The sequence below is a fragment of the Neodiprion fabricii genome, chromosome 3, assembly GCF_021155785.1.
Source record: "Neodiprion fabricii isolate iyNeoFabr1 chromosome 3, iyNeoFabr1.1, whole genome shotgun sequence".
Classification (NCBI taxonomy): domain Eukaryota; kingdom Metazoa; phylum Arthropoda; class Insecta; order Hymenoptera; family Diprionidae; genus Neodiprion; species Neodiprion fabricii.
The window spans coordinates 6,086,471-6,099,220 of NC_060241.1; the positions used below are offsets into that span (position 1 = coordinate 6,086,471).

General features: G+C 36.8%; 1 non-coding gene across 1 annotated transcript; it reads right to left on the reverse strand.

The window, feature by feature from the left end:
* Positions 1-7,857: 7,857 nt before the first annotated feature.
* On the reverse strand, positions 7,858-7,929 carry Trnap-cgg. The gene has a single exon. It is a non-coding gene; the product is annotated as a tRNA-Pro (tRNA).
* Positions 7,930-12,750: the final 4,821 nt, after the last annotated feature.

Consider the following 12,750-nt stretch of genomic DNA (forward strand, 5'->3'; position numbering starts at 1 on the left):
AGAAACTTGTTTTTGTCGATGTGGGAATGAGGTTTTTTTTATCTATAATTCGGCGTCAAATCGCGGGATTTTTAAGAAAAATGGTGATACGTGAACGTGGAAAGTTGCAGAACAGAAAAAATTGTTTGGAAGGTAAGAATGATTTTCGAGGAACGTTGATTACAAGGTGTGGAATAAAAAGAGATAGGAGAGAGTAAAAAATTCAGGCACCCGGCTTTCGTCGCGCGTTCCAGCCTCTTCTTTACGGGTCAGAGTGATACGAGAAGTTTTATAACCAACCACGGGGCACGTGTCAAAGTCGCTACGCGATACGTGGAATCCAAAGATTATATCCCTTCTATCTTGAGTTTGGAGTAGAGATCCGTTTTACAACCGGTTGACACTGGTTCCTTAGCATACCTACGACTCCATTCAGAAGTTCATCTCAAATAACTCGAATATCGCTTCTCTTCGGTCCGTTACACCAGAATTTTTTATCCTCAGACGAAGTGATTACTTTTAGAAATACCTGCTTTTTTAATTGGAATGATTAGATTTTCGATCTCTTCGATTGCAATTTTTTTTTTGCTTATACGTTTTTAAATCCACTCAAACGAGAATTTTTAACACATGAAATTCCAAACTAATCATATTTTTTGTTGGTTCCGTATATATATTAAACTCTATCGAAAAAATCAATAATTTTTTTTTTTTTTTAAACCTCAAGTCGAAAATATTGGTCGAAATAACAGAAAAAAATTCTGTCTAATTTTGAGCTCTTAATACTAATATTTAGTGGTTCATAGTCGCGATTTTATATTTCCCGTTTAAGTAGCACGTGACAAAATCCTTTTCTGACATTTGACCCTGAATAACTTTTGAAAGAGTTGGTTTATCATGAAATGATGGGAGATCATTTTTGTAGAGCGTTCAATTCCCTATAAAAATACGTTCTGATCCCATCAGTACACTAACGCGTTGACGAGTTATATAAGTCCAAAAAGTGAAAAAAAAAAAACTTTCCCGTATTATTTAAATGGGAAACAGAAAATCGCGATGATGCATTTCTGAATATTGACATTAAGAGTTCAAAAATTGATAACATTTTTTTTCCATTCATTTGGAACAATGTTTTCCACTTGAAATTTGAAAAAAAATCTTTGTTTTTTTTTTTGATACAGTCTATTAGTGTTGAAATTAATTTGTACCGTTTCAAAAACCTTTGTTAATGAAAAAAACGTAATAAAAGTGTAGGATGGAATCTCATGTTAATAATCCATTCCCTATACTTTTATCGGTAAATAATGTACATATCAGAAATCAAAGATAAGGATAAAGATTGAGAATAAATGGACGTTAAAAAATATTACAATCAGAAGAAATTGTTGTTCCAAAAAGTCGGTGATATAACAACTGGTTGGAAATAACAGGCGTAAGATTTTAAGAATTCGAAGTTAATATAAACTTTATTAGCTCAAAGCCAGTGTTCAACAACAATTTCAACCGGCAGATCACCCGGGTATAATTAACGCGTGCAAAGTCCTCATTATTATACACGTTCAGTTACACGTCATGACGCAAGAAACAAGCAAAGTTGTTTTGTTTCTTCATCCGAATACTTTGCCCTTTCTTTTTCTGTCGCGGGTTAAGGGGACCCTGGACGAGTAACGTTCTAATAAATTCATTCAAACAAAAAACATAAACTCGAATTCTCAGTTACTATAAGCGAATGACATCAATGCCAGTTTCAACGTACGTGGTTTTAAACTCGTAACGCGTTAATATTGACGTTGAATTTCATTTTTCGAAGCAATTTTACGTAGATGAAAAAATCAAGCCACTCCAAGGAAGAAAATCACAATTCAACATCAGAGAATATTCATTACAATACTCTTTGACAGTTATAAATACGATTCATTGATTCATGGAAAAATATTCTCCTACCTGTAACGATTACAGGTAAAAAATTAATTTACTTCACGTAAAATTTCCTTTCGTATAACAGGTGAATTAAGCCTGTCGAGTCATTAAAATATCTCATCCAGGGGATTATGAAAATAAATTACATTGTCTTCGGACTTTTTAATGCATACACTCGAATAATAACGCGTCATTATGAATACTTAATTTACAAATGTTGAGAATATCATATTTTACGATTAACTCTCTCCGCCATAACTTCAATACGAAATTTATTTTCCCAGAGAAAGAAATAACGACTTGGCTAAATCCGTACTTTTCCTCATTTTGTAACGTCCAACGATTAATCAAAAATTCGGTTGATCGGAACGTTGTAAGATTTTCTTGTTTTTTTTTTTTAATTTGTTCTCGTATGCGATCTTTTTAGACTCGATGATAAATGCTAACGTTTAACGTTAAAAAAAAAAAAAAAAATAATAAAAATTTCTTCGATCCCGATACACTTAGACGTGTGTTCACGTGTAGTACATATACAGCGATGAAAACAAGGTGATAAAATATTCGCGAGTTATCTAGGCGCTGGTTCCGTCGCCCGTGACGACTTCCTCGGATTTCTGGTTCAAGGCTCGCGACTCCTCTCGTTTCTTAAGATATTTTAACGACGTCAGGCACGAGCTCTTCAGAGCATATATACATATACAACCGCGTTACATGCACTAACACAAAATACGATTACACGGATTGCACGGGCTGTTTGGCGAGCGTTTTTTGCAACCGCGGCAAAAACGCGGATCGGACCGCGAACACATATAGCTACCATACATGTAACATCCGCGCATACGACAGGAACGCGTGTTATCCGCTTGCCTACACATAAAACACAGGCATTGATGAACACGCGTGTGTCTGGGTGCGTGTATTCGCATCTATACACTCACGCACGTGTGCAATCAGGTAGGTATTATGCTGCAGATTCACTCGGGTAAACACATTCACTTTAGTGACGGTCCTCCTCCTCTTCCTACTCTTCTTCTCGGCGTCTTGTGGATCTGCACGGTAAAATATGTACACGTACATACATATATGTATATATGTATATATACATATATGTATACATGTATATAAACACATGCAAGCAATAAGCGTCCTCGTTTAATCGTTACATCGATCAAAAATCAAGACCTCCTTTGCGCGATTATATTATTATAGAGGCGGCCGCCTTGCGCAACCGAAACGTAAACGTTTATTTTGCGGTGTTTCATTTTTTTATTTATTTATTTTTTTTTTTCTAAATTGTTTTCTTCTATTTTTTATTATTATTGTTTATGTCTTTTTTTACGTAGCTTTATTTCTCACACGTTCGAAATTAACGTTAAATCCCCCCCCACCCCGCTGATCGTCGGTATCTACGGTCAACAACTTTTACCATCAACGAATTAGCAACCGATTGTGTTTTTCACTCATCCCCGCGGCTTCGGTGATATCTGCCAGATGTATTCTCTTCTTTCTCACTTTCTTCGCCTTACCTGATCTCTTTCTTTTTATCTTGCCTGTATCGAACCATATTTATTTAAATTTTATCCTCTTGTTGCATACCGAAAATTACAGTCTAACGAAAATCAATCGTTTCGTTGGGGTGAAATGTTTTTTTTTTTTTTGGTTTTTTCGAAGACTTGTTGGACATATAGGAAAATAGATCGGCTTTTAAACTTTGCTTGTAATTCTTGTAGCATTTATTGAGGATTCTATGAGTGCGCGGTTGAAATTGATGGAAGTGAAATTTATCAAAACGACAAAAAGAATGTCGCCAACTTCGTGGTAATAATGCCTGCAATAATTAAGAATCTTGAAATGAATTTGACAATATTTTTAAGGCCAAACGTATACAGTTTGTGTAGTTTTGATCGGCTACACCTCATTTTGTTTGCAAATTAATTCTTTACAAATCGTCTGACACCAATTTTTTTATACTTTACCTGCTTAGTTAATCATAAGAATACGGAATAATCCGTTGTCACCGGTTGTATAAGCCACGAATTTGTTCGTCCTTTGGTGGAAAAATTATTGTTGGTTTTGAAAATTCGTTTCAGACAATTTGCGGATAACGAATCACTTGCCATTGCAACAAGCCGTCAGTAATCGTATTTGACAAACGATATGCGTTTTTTTTTTTTTTTTTTCAAGTCCAGCTAATATCGAAGAATCAAATCCACGACCAAATTCCAACCCCACCGTTAGATTTTTTGTATTCCAAACAGATCGCTAGATTTATCAGAGTTCCCGACAATTGTAAAAAACGTTCTCGATTATGTCCGCAAAGACTTTACTTTTTTCAAGTGAAATTTCATGATTGTAGAATAAAAAAAACTTCCTACCGACCGTTCCGTTAATACAGAGAGTTTAGTCACCCGCAGCCCGTCAGAAAAATATACATATATAGGAGAGAATTAATTTTGAGGTGAGAAAAAGGTGAGTTGAAAAAAAAAAAAAAAAAAAAGAAAAAAGGAATTGGAATTTAAACCAATTCGTAATTACTCATGCCTCGCGTATAAGATCGCTTAAAATGCAACAGTGACGGGCTGGTCATTAACGAGCTCGTCAAGTGCCCGGAAATAGCTTGGAATTTGGTGTAAGCGAGACTTGGCCGAAATTAATTCCCACGGTGCATCTGTACCAAAACTTTACACTTACGTGCAAACATTCATAAGTATACATATTGTACACGTGTATGTGTATATAGATTTTGCCATTAAATCCCTCGTTACATAAGGACCACTTTATCCGTGATAAATTTGAAATTCGAAAAACGAGCGAAAGAACGATTCGCGGTGCAAACTGAGATAGAGACGGACGAATTTCTTTAAAGCGGTCTGTGATTAATTACCGTGATCGATGGAGGGATCAGCCGGTGTGTATCTTTCTCTATCCTCGGACCCGATTTACGCGGATCATCATCCGCCAGTTTCTACAGCGTTGATTCTCACCCGGCGAAAGCATCTTACAATTAAACAAGCGAGACAAAAGGAGGGCGTGTGAATTTTTGATCGATTCGAGGTTCAACGCAAATTTTTTTTTTTTTTTCTAATTCCATCAAAAATCATTCGACTGACCAGCTTCCTCGTCGAAATTCAAACTTTGTCCAAACTTTCGTCAATTTACAACAATCTCCTGTACCGATTTTCAAATTTTGTTTGAGAACAAAAAAAAAGAAAAAAAAAAAAAAACAACATCGTCGTTTCACCGACCCTTCTACTTATGTCTCGTAATTTAACTCGTATTCTTATACGCACACAACTTCTAACTAATCGCACACCTCTTCAGATGCTCTTTTCACTCTGGAAAGAACTTTTCACACTTTTTTTTTGATTTTTGTTTTTTTTTTTTTTTGTTACCACCTGAGTAAAGCGAGCCCTGAAAAATTGACAGAAGAGAAACCGAGGAGTGATTCGGGTTTCGAGTATAGTAAACGGAAAAAAACACACGGGACGTAAATATATGTGGAGTGGTTCGTAAGGTTCGACGCCAAATGAAGCCCGAGGGCAGAAACGATTCGGGGTCCAGGTTATAAGCGTCGCAAGACAAATTAATGGCATGGAAACCCGGGCTTAAACTGACCCGATTTCTTCGACACTGTCACCCGTTACGCAACCGAATTCTATGTTCGTTCCTTGTAAAATTTTTTTTACGTATTTATAGATATTAATTTCAGTTTCCTTTCAACCGTATATATTCATGACATTTCTGTTGACCAGTAGTGAATATTTTGTTTCGAAATCCGAACATTCCGCGGTAAGGATTTCGAATACGTTCGAAACCGTACGTAATGCCGCATTTATTTTCAACCTGAATATGAAATTTTTACCCTGCGTATCGTAATTACAGTTTGTCTGCTTCACTTTAACTTGTCGTGTAAAATTTTCGATATTTACTGCATGTAATGTTCGGTAGTACGACCTTCGTTCGTACGACGAAATGTATAAATATCGATAGTTTTTGTGGGAGACGTCTTTTATTTGGAAAAAAATGGGATTATAACAAACGAACAATTTTCGGGTTGAAATACTTTAAATTATACTAATAGAGGTGAAGTATTCAAATTGGAGTATAAAGATGACGTCAAAATTTCTATAATACATTACCAATCGTGTGAGAAACGCTTCGTTTTGAATTTTGAACGTTCGTTCCACTGACAATGATGTATTTTGAAATTTTTTTGTGAGCTCAATAATTAGTTTCATGCATTATTACACGCGTGAAGTGAGGCGAGTACTTGCAGCCAGTTTCAAGAGACTTGTTGTACGTTTTAGGTACTTTATGATATATGTACATCCTTCCCTCACTTCGTTTCACAACGCATTTAAATGAAAAACTTTTTCTTTTTTTTTTTTATTTTTTCCCCCTTCATACGATGGGTATTTGCTTTTACTCACAATTTGGTAATTTATTTACAACAAACTAGCTGGATAAATATACGAGGTTTACCTCTTCACACCAGGCATGACCAAGCGCGGTGCATGTTCGACATTTCATCACGGCTGACTTGGTGGTACCCACCTCTAAGGTGTGTATAATAATGCGTCGTTAGCAATCGATGCCAAGTACCTAGAGAAATTTCTTTCGAGACTTTTAAGATCTTGACATTATGAATTTATCTTAAAGAACAAAAATTAACGTGTTGTTCCTTTTCTCTTACCTGTTGTTGTTGTTTTCTTCTTTCCCATTATTTCATTCCACGAATGCCCCTTTAAGTGCTAATATATACAGTCCGCTTCAAATTTCTCGACTTTCACTCAAATATAAGGAATAATTTTGATACTGCTCACTTTTGTATTCACAAATTATGTATTGTGTACGATCTACGTATCACGATACGAATATTCAATCAATTTGAAAATTGCTGCAAAACATTTTTGAAATTGTAAGAATTCTTCTCAGTGAATTTAGAATTCAATTTAAGTTTTCAATTCTTGAACTGGGAGAAATTTTTAATTCCAGTTACCGCTCAGTCCTTAACTATTTTCATTGTTTACCACAATCGAAAAATATAGTTCTAGGTAGAAAATGAAAATTAGTTTTCTAGCCGTTACCACAAAGTCTAGTATCCGTTATTATTCTTTCTCCCTACGATCACTGTTACTTTATTTTCTTGCAGCTGTTGCGAAAATTTAATCAACTAAAAAAGTAGAGTAAATCGAACAAACTGACCAAAAAAGGATCGACAATAGCGCCGAATAGTTACGCGTACCTCGTTTTTCGTAATTCCAACAATAATCGAACAGTTTTTTTAACGATACCTGTTTTACTGAATTTTTCTCAGTGTGTTAAAAATCGTTTACAGAACTGTAATGTATTCAAAACAAGTTGTGACCTGTAAAAAAAATTGCCACTTGTCAAGAAGCTTGTTGTCGTCATTGGGAAATTGGTAAGAGAAATGAATAAAAACTGCGTAAGCAACGCAGCATTTAAAATGCAACAGGTGCGTACAGCGAAGACTGGAAAGTGGTTCGCCACAACGATCACGAGCATGATCGCATGTTCGTTAGAGTGGCGATTCGTGTCTAATGACTGAATGCAAAATAGCCTTTCCTCAATTAGTCACAGGTGAACCGTACAGCAAACGTCGGTTAACCCGGTGATGCGTGCCTTTGATACGTTGTGCGGTGTGCTAAGTACCGTCACCGCAACTCTAGTTTCATTTCATGTAGTCCGGAATAATCTGCAGCTAACAAGCGACCGCAAGCCTAGTTCCACATTATTATCCATCACCGGGAATTACTTTCCGGTGTCCAACTATTGCTCATTTTTCCTGTGAACATTAATTTTCTTCTCGGATCGCCCCGCCACGCGACCAATGAATCACTAGTTATTTTCCGATCCAGGAATATGGATCCAGCAACGAGTTATCGTCGATTACTCGAAATAACTATCAAATGACGGAAAAAAAATATTTTCACATCAGGGCTCGTCCGGGATTTGAACCCGGGACCTCTCGCACCCGAAGCGAGAATCATACCCCTAGACCAACGAGCCGATATAAACTTGGTTTTACGCGCGTTTCATATCGCAAAGCTTGACCCAAACGTCCGTCTTTTGTTTGCAACACGCTGATCACGGATCGTGTTTTGTTTATCGATAAGGAAGATGCGTTCGTCGATAAGGAACCGGATAAAACAGTTTCGCATTGGGTAAAAACAATCCGAATCTTCGTTCCATTCGTCGACGGCGTTCGTTCAAATTTCATTCTGTTTTCTACCGATTACAATATTTATCCTTGCGTCGAAGATGGATACAGTAACGTTCGTTAATGCCTTCGGCTTTCGGCCAACTTGTTATCGGTACGAAGCAAAGCACGAGTTCCATTCCATGTTCGATTATTATGTGAAAATCACACCGAATCTCTCACGTCGGCAGCATCGCCAGTCGTTGTCACATAATTCGTATAGAATCGAGCTCGCATTTTCTTTCGGAGCGGAAAACAAGCTAGCCCGAAGACCGTAAGGTATTAACGAACGTTAACGTTACGTTTGATATTCTCGAACAGTTGAGCAACGCGACAACAGTCTTTGAACTCCGCTTAAACGGCCCCGTTTATAAAGGTGTCGCCATCTGTTGATCGTAGATAGAAGCGGCGCTGAGTTTCTTCGCATCGTGTCTTGCGCCATAAAGCTAGCATTGAAATCCCCGGCTCGTTTATAGTTGTATGTAACGCGTTTTAGCAAGTACCGCTGCATAAATATAAAGCTCGTAATCTTCTCCGGTCGGCAAATTAAAATGAAAATCACAACGCGCGTTTGCGTAATATTTCTTTTTTTCCCCCTCTTTTTCTTCCCTACTCCGCTTTTGCACCTATCACCGTTTCTTTAAATCAAACCTCGATCCTCTTGACTCCCGTTGGCTATGGATTATTAACAAAACGCTCTTTATTTTACGACGCGTATTATGATGTGTATCCATTTTAAACACTCGGGCCTCCAATTGTATCTAAGTATATATAATAAAATGTATATATATATATTGGTCGGGTGGGTGTAACGCGTTCATCTGCATATATACCAATATATATATATATGTGTGTGTGTGTGTGTGTGTATACATGTGTGATCGTGTATAATATTGTCTCTGCGAACGCTGCTGAAATATAATGTCGCTCGTTCGCATAACAGTTATTCGAATTTATTACACGCAGATATGTTACACACACACACACATATATATAGATATATAAAATTATGGGATACCGTTGATACCTTGTTTTTTTTCCTCTCTTTTTTATGAACTTATATTTTTAGATACATTCGACATTCGATGTTTTAACAATGCTGCTCTTAGGTGGAACGATTCGAAAAGCTCCGCTGTTATTTTGAAATGGAATTCTCTGGGTGTGAAGATATTATACTCCTTCGTAATCGCGTCAAAGAAATCTTTACCCTTTAACTTTTAACCTAATTGATGAAACTGAGGTCGAATATCACCCCAAAAATCTTTCAAGCTCCTCGTAGAGTCCCTTGGCTGTGGTAATTTTGGGTATGAAAATTGAGAAAGCTTTTTTTCAATCCTTAAACAATACCTATCTTTTTGGGAAGTCATTGTGGAAACAGGATACGATTTTTTGTACAACTGTTACGCGATTCTACCAAGATGTGACCGAATTAGGGTTAATCGGTGAGTAAACATTTTTAGGTTAATAGAACGTTGTAAATTCAACTAATGCGATGAATGGTTAAAAGATTCTCAAAACAGTGTGATCAAGAAAAGTTGGCATTACAGGGATTTCGAGAAACTTGAAGGAATCTTGACAACAACTCATATTCTTGTTAGTAAAATTACCGTAACTGGAAAAATATTCATTCTGTTTTTAATTCGATCGAAAAATGCAAATCATGCAAGATATGAAAAATTGATTTGATCGCTTGAAAAGTTGTGCAGCATAGCCGAGTGCTTGAGTAGGTTTAAAAATTCATTTCCTGTCATAAATGAGTGGTCAGAGTATCGAATAAACTTCCGCCCACGAATATAACTTCGGTTCCTAGGTAGAAATGATAATTATTAGAGCGGCGCAGGTAAACATAATTACACACGATTGCAAATAAAATGAAAATTCAACGATACATATACACGGCGAGAAACGTTGTCTTCTGCTCGGGAAAATCCTTGATTAAAACAGAAATACCAACTCCGGAAATGCCGAAAACACTGCCTTTCTATGTCGAGCCTGCAACAATACGAGGCATCATCGTTTTACGGCTATGGGACCCCCGTGGTGAGAGGAATACCTTTGCAGTAATAGTTTATTCCCAAATAACCGCTCAGCCCATTAACAAATACACACAAAACTGAAAATCGTAAGTATTCTTGAGCATTAAATCGGTGTGAACATTCGCAACCCTTATTCTATTTACATTGCCAATTTTTTATCGCGTGACGCTAGACACCAGAGACTTTTTCAAATTGATTCACGATTTTCAAATCAAATTCAATCGCTGTGGTCATTTCTCAAGCAATAAGTTACACAGGTGCCTCAAAATACGTTTCGATCATATCTTGTATCCAACTTCGAAGCATTTAGACGTTTTCAGTCAGTTTACGATAGGGTGTTGTTTTTGCCTTTCGGACATCTTCGAACCAAGAAGTCTTTTACGTTGAACCTTTCAGGTAATATCGATCATTTTTAAGGGTTTAAAAACAAAACAAAACAAATAAAAATAGAAAATTAATGCTTCTCTTGCATAATTTTGCCCGCCAACGTATCGACTTCTTCCTCTGCAAAGACCCCGCCGAAACTTTCTTAAGACGTCTTTGAGACTTTGAGACACTTTTCCCCCCGCTGCGTTTTATGGGAATCCATAAATTTGAGGCGTTCCAATTGAACGCCCCGGCTTCTGCATTCTGGATTGACGTCCAAGTATGCGCGCAAGGTAGCCGGCAGATCAACGGGTTCAACTCACCGTGTTACAACCCGCTCTTTGAGCAACCCGGACGGTAGGCTAATGGTAATTACATTTTAACGCTAGGACATAGAGAGTACGCGCACTGTGTTACACATAAAAAACATTATGTAATTCGTTGTGCGGATACCTACGTACAGCCTGTACGGTATAACGTCCCCGGGTTGAACGGGGTCGAGGTGATTTCCTCCATGCGGTACCCACACACTTGTTGTACACACAGCGTGTAATAACAATTACAATAATGATAATAATAGTCTCATACATCCTCGGTCCTCGGAGCGACATTTGGAAACGGTTTGATAATACTTTAATATCGCAACGATTATCAGGCACCGAAACATTCTTTCCGTACTCCATTATGAAACATTAGAATTCCAAAGGTTCCACACCGAGAAAAAATTTTATTTGTTACAGTAACTAGAAAAATTCAATAAAACAGGTATCGTTAGGAAAAAAACTGTTTCAATATTGTCGGTATTACGAAAAAAAATTTTTAGTACGTAAAAAAATTTACTGCAAGATTCATCATCCAGACTATAGCATAACCACGCATCAAGATATACAACCAAAGTCCGGTGAACGTGAATCTGTTGACTGTATCGATAAAATTATGGAACCAAAATCGAAACTCTGAGTTATGTATAAATACACATATATATATAGTATATGTAATACGGGTATGCATGAACACGAAGTTTCCCAACGCTAACGAACCGTTAATTATCGTCAAAATCGATCTATTTCTGCAACCTCTTTGTAAACGAGCTCTCTAATTTTCTCTTCGGTAAACGTAGAACTGACAATTGTTTCGATGTGTTCACGCCTTGGGCTATCAGTACACACATCGACCACCCCCCGAGTACACGAGGCGAGGTGTTGCACACACGTACCCCTTGCCAAAGACGTGTAATTAGCATTTTATGACGGTCGGATCGACGCCTTTATCACACATGATCGCTATAAATAAATACGCATGATACAACTCGGATTAAAATCATTAACGATCTATCGGTGAACCGAATAAATGTAGACAAAATGGTATTGTCTCATGCGAAGCAAATCTAAATATGTTAATGAGGAATGAAAATGAAATTAAAAACTTTAATTAAGAATTACGCAATCTGAATTCATAACGAAATATATACATAAAATAGAAACAGTTTATAGAGTCGAAGAAACTGATTGACGGAAATTTTAATCGAATACGCCCGTGTATATATATATATATATATGTGTGTGTAAAATATTTATATACATGGATATATATAAAATGGTGTTGATGAGTCGGAACCTTAATATTAATAAAATAATTCGCCGTCGATAATCGACGATAGACACAAAACTTGGTAAGAAAGGATTGATTTATCACCTTATGTAGCTCACCGCAGTTGAAAGAAAAATTCAACGCTTCACTGTTATTGGCATAATATTTAAAGGTATGTTGTGCAAAAATTTATCACTTTATTGCAGGTGCGAAATTTTGTTGATACTACGATTCGTTCTTCGTGTCGTATAAATATGGTTCACACCTAATCCCGCAGCAACAGCCTACACATGTTCAACCACTCGCAATCAAATCGAAGGCTGTAAGACGAACAGAAATGCACATTGCGCATAGATCGGGTGATAAAAATCTCGTCTCGAGAGTCGGAGAGATTGATTACCGAAATATCCAAGTATCGATACGGATGTATTGTAATAAAAAGAATAACTGCGTTTAAAAAAAACAGTGCTAATCAAATTCCAGACCAAAAATACAATATCGTAAAAGTCAACAACGTTTCAGTGTTAATTTGTTGATGGGTACCGTTTTGTGTTGCAAAAAAAAAAGAAAAAAGAAAGCACAGTTTACACCATCGCCGTTGAATGTTGCTTGAATCAAACTCCTCGGAGTCTCATTGAA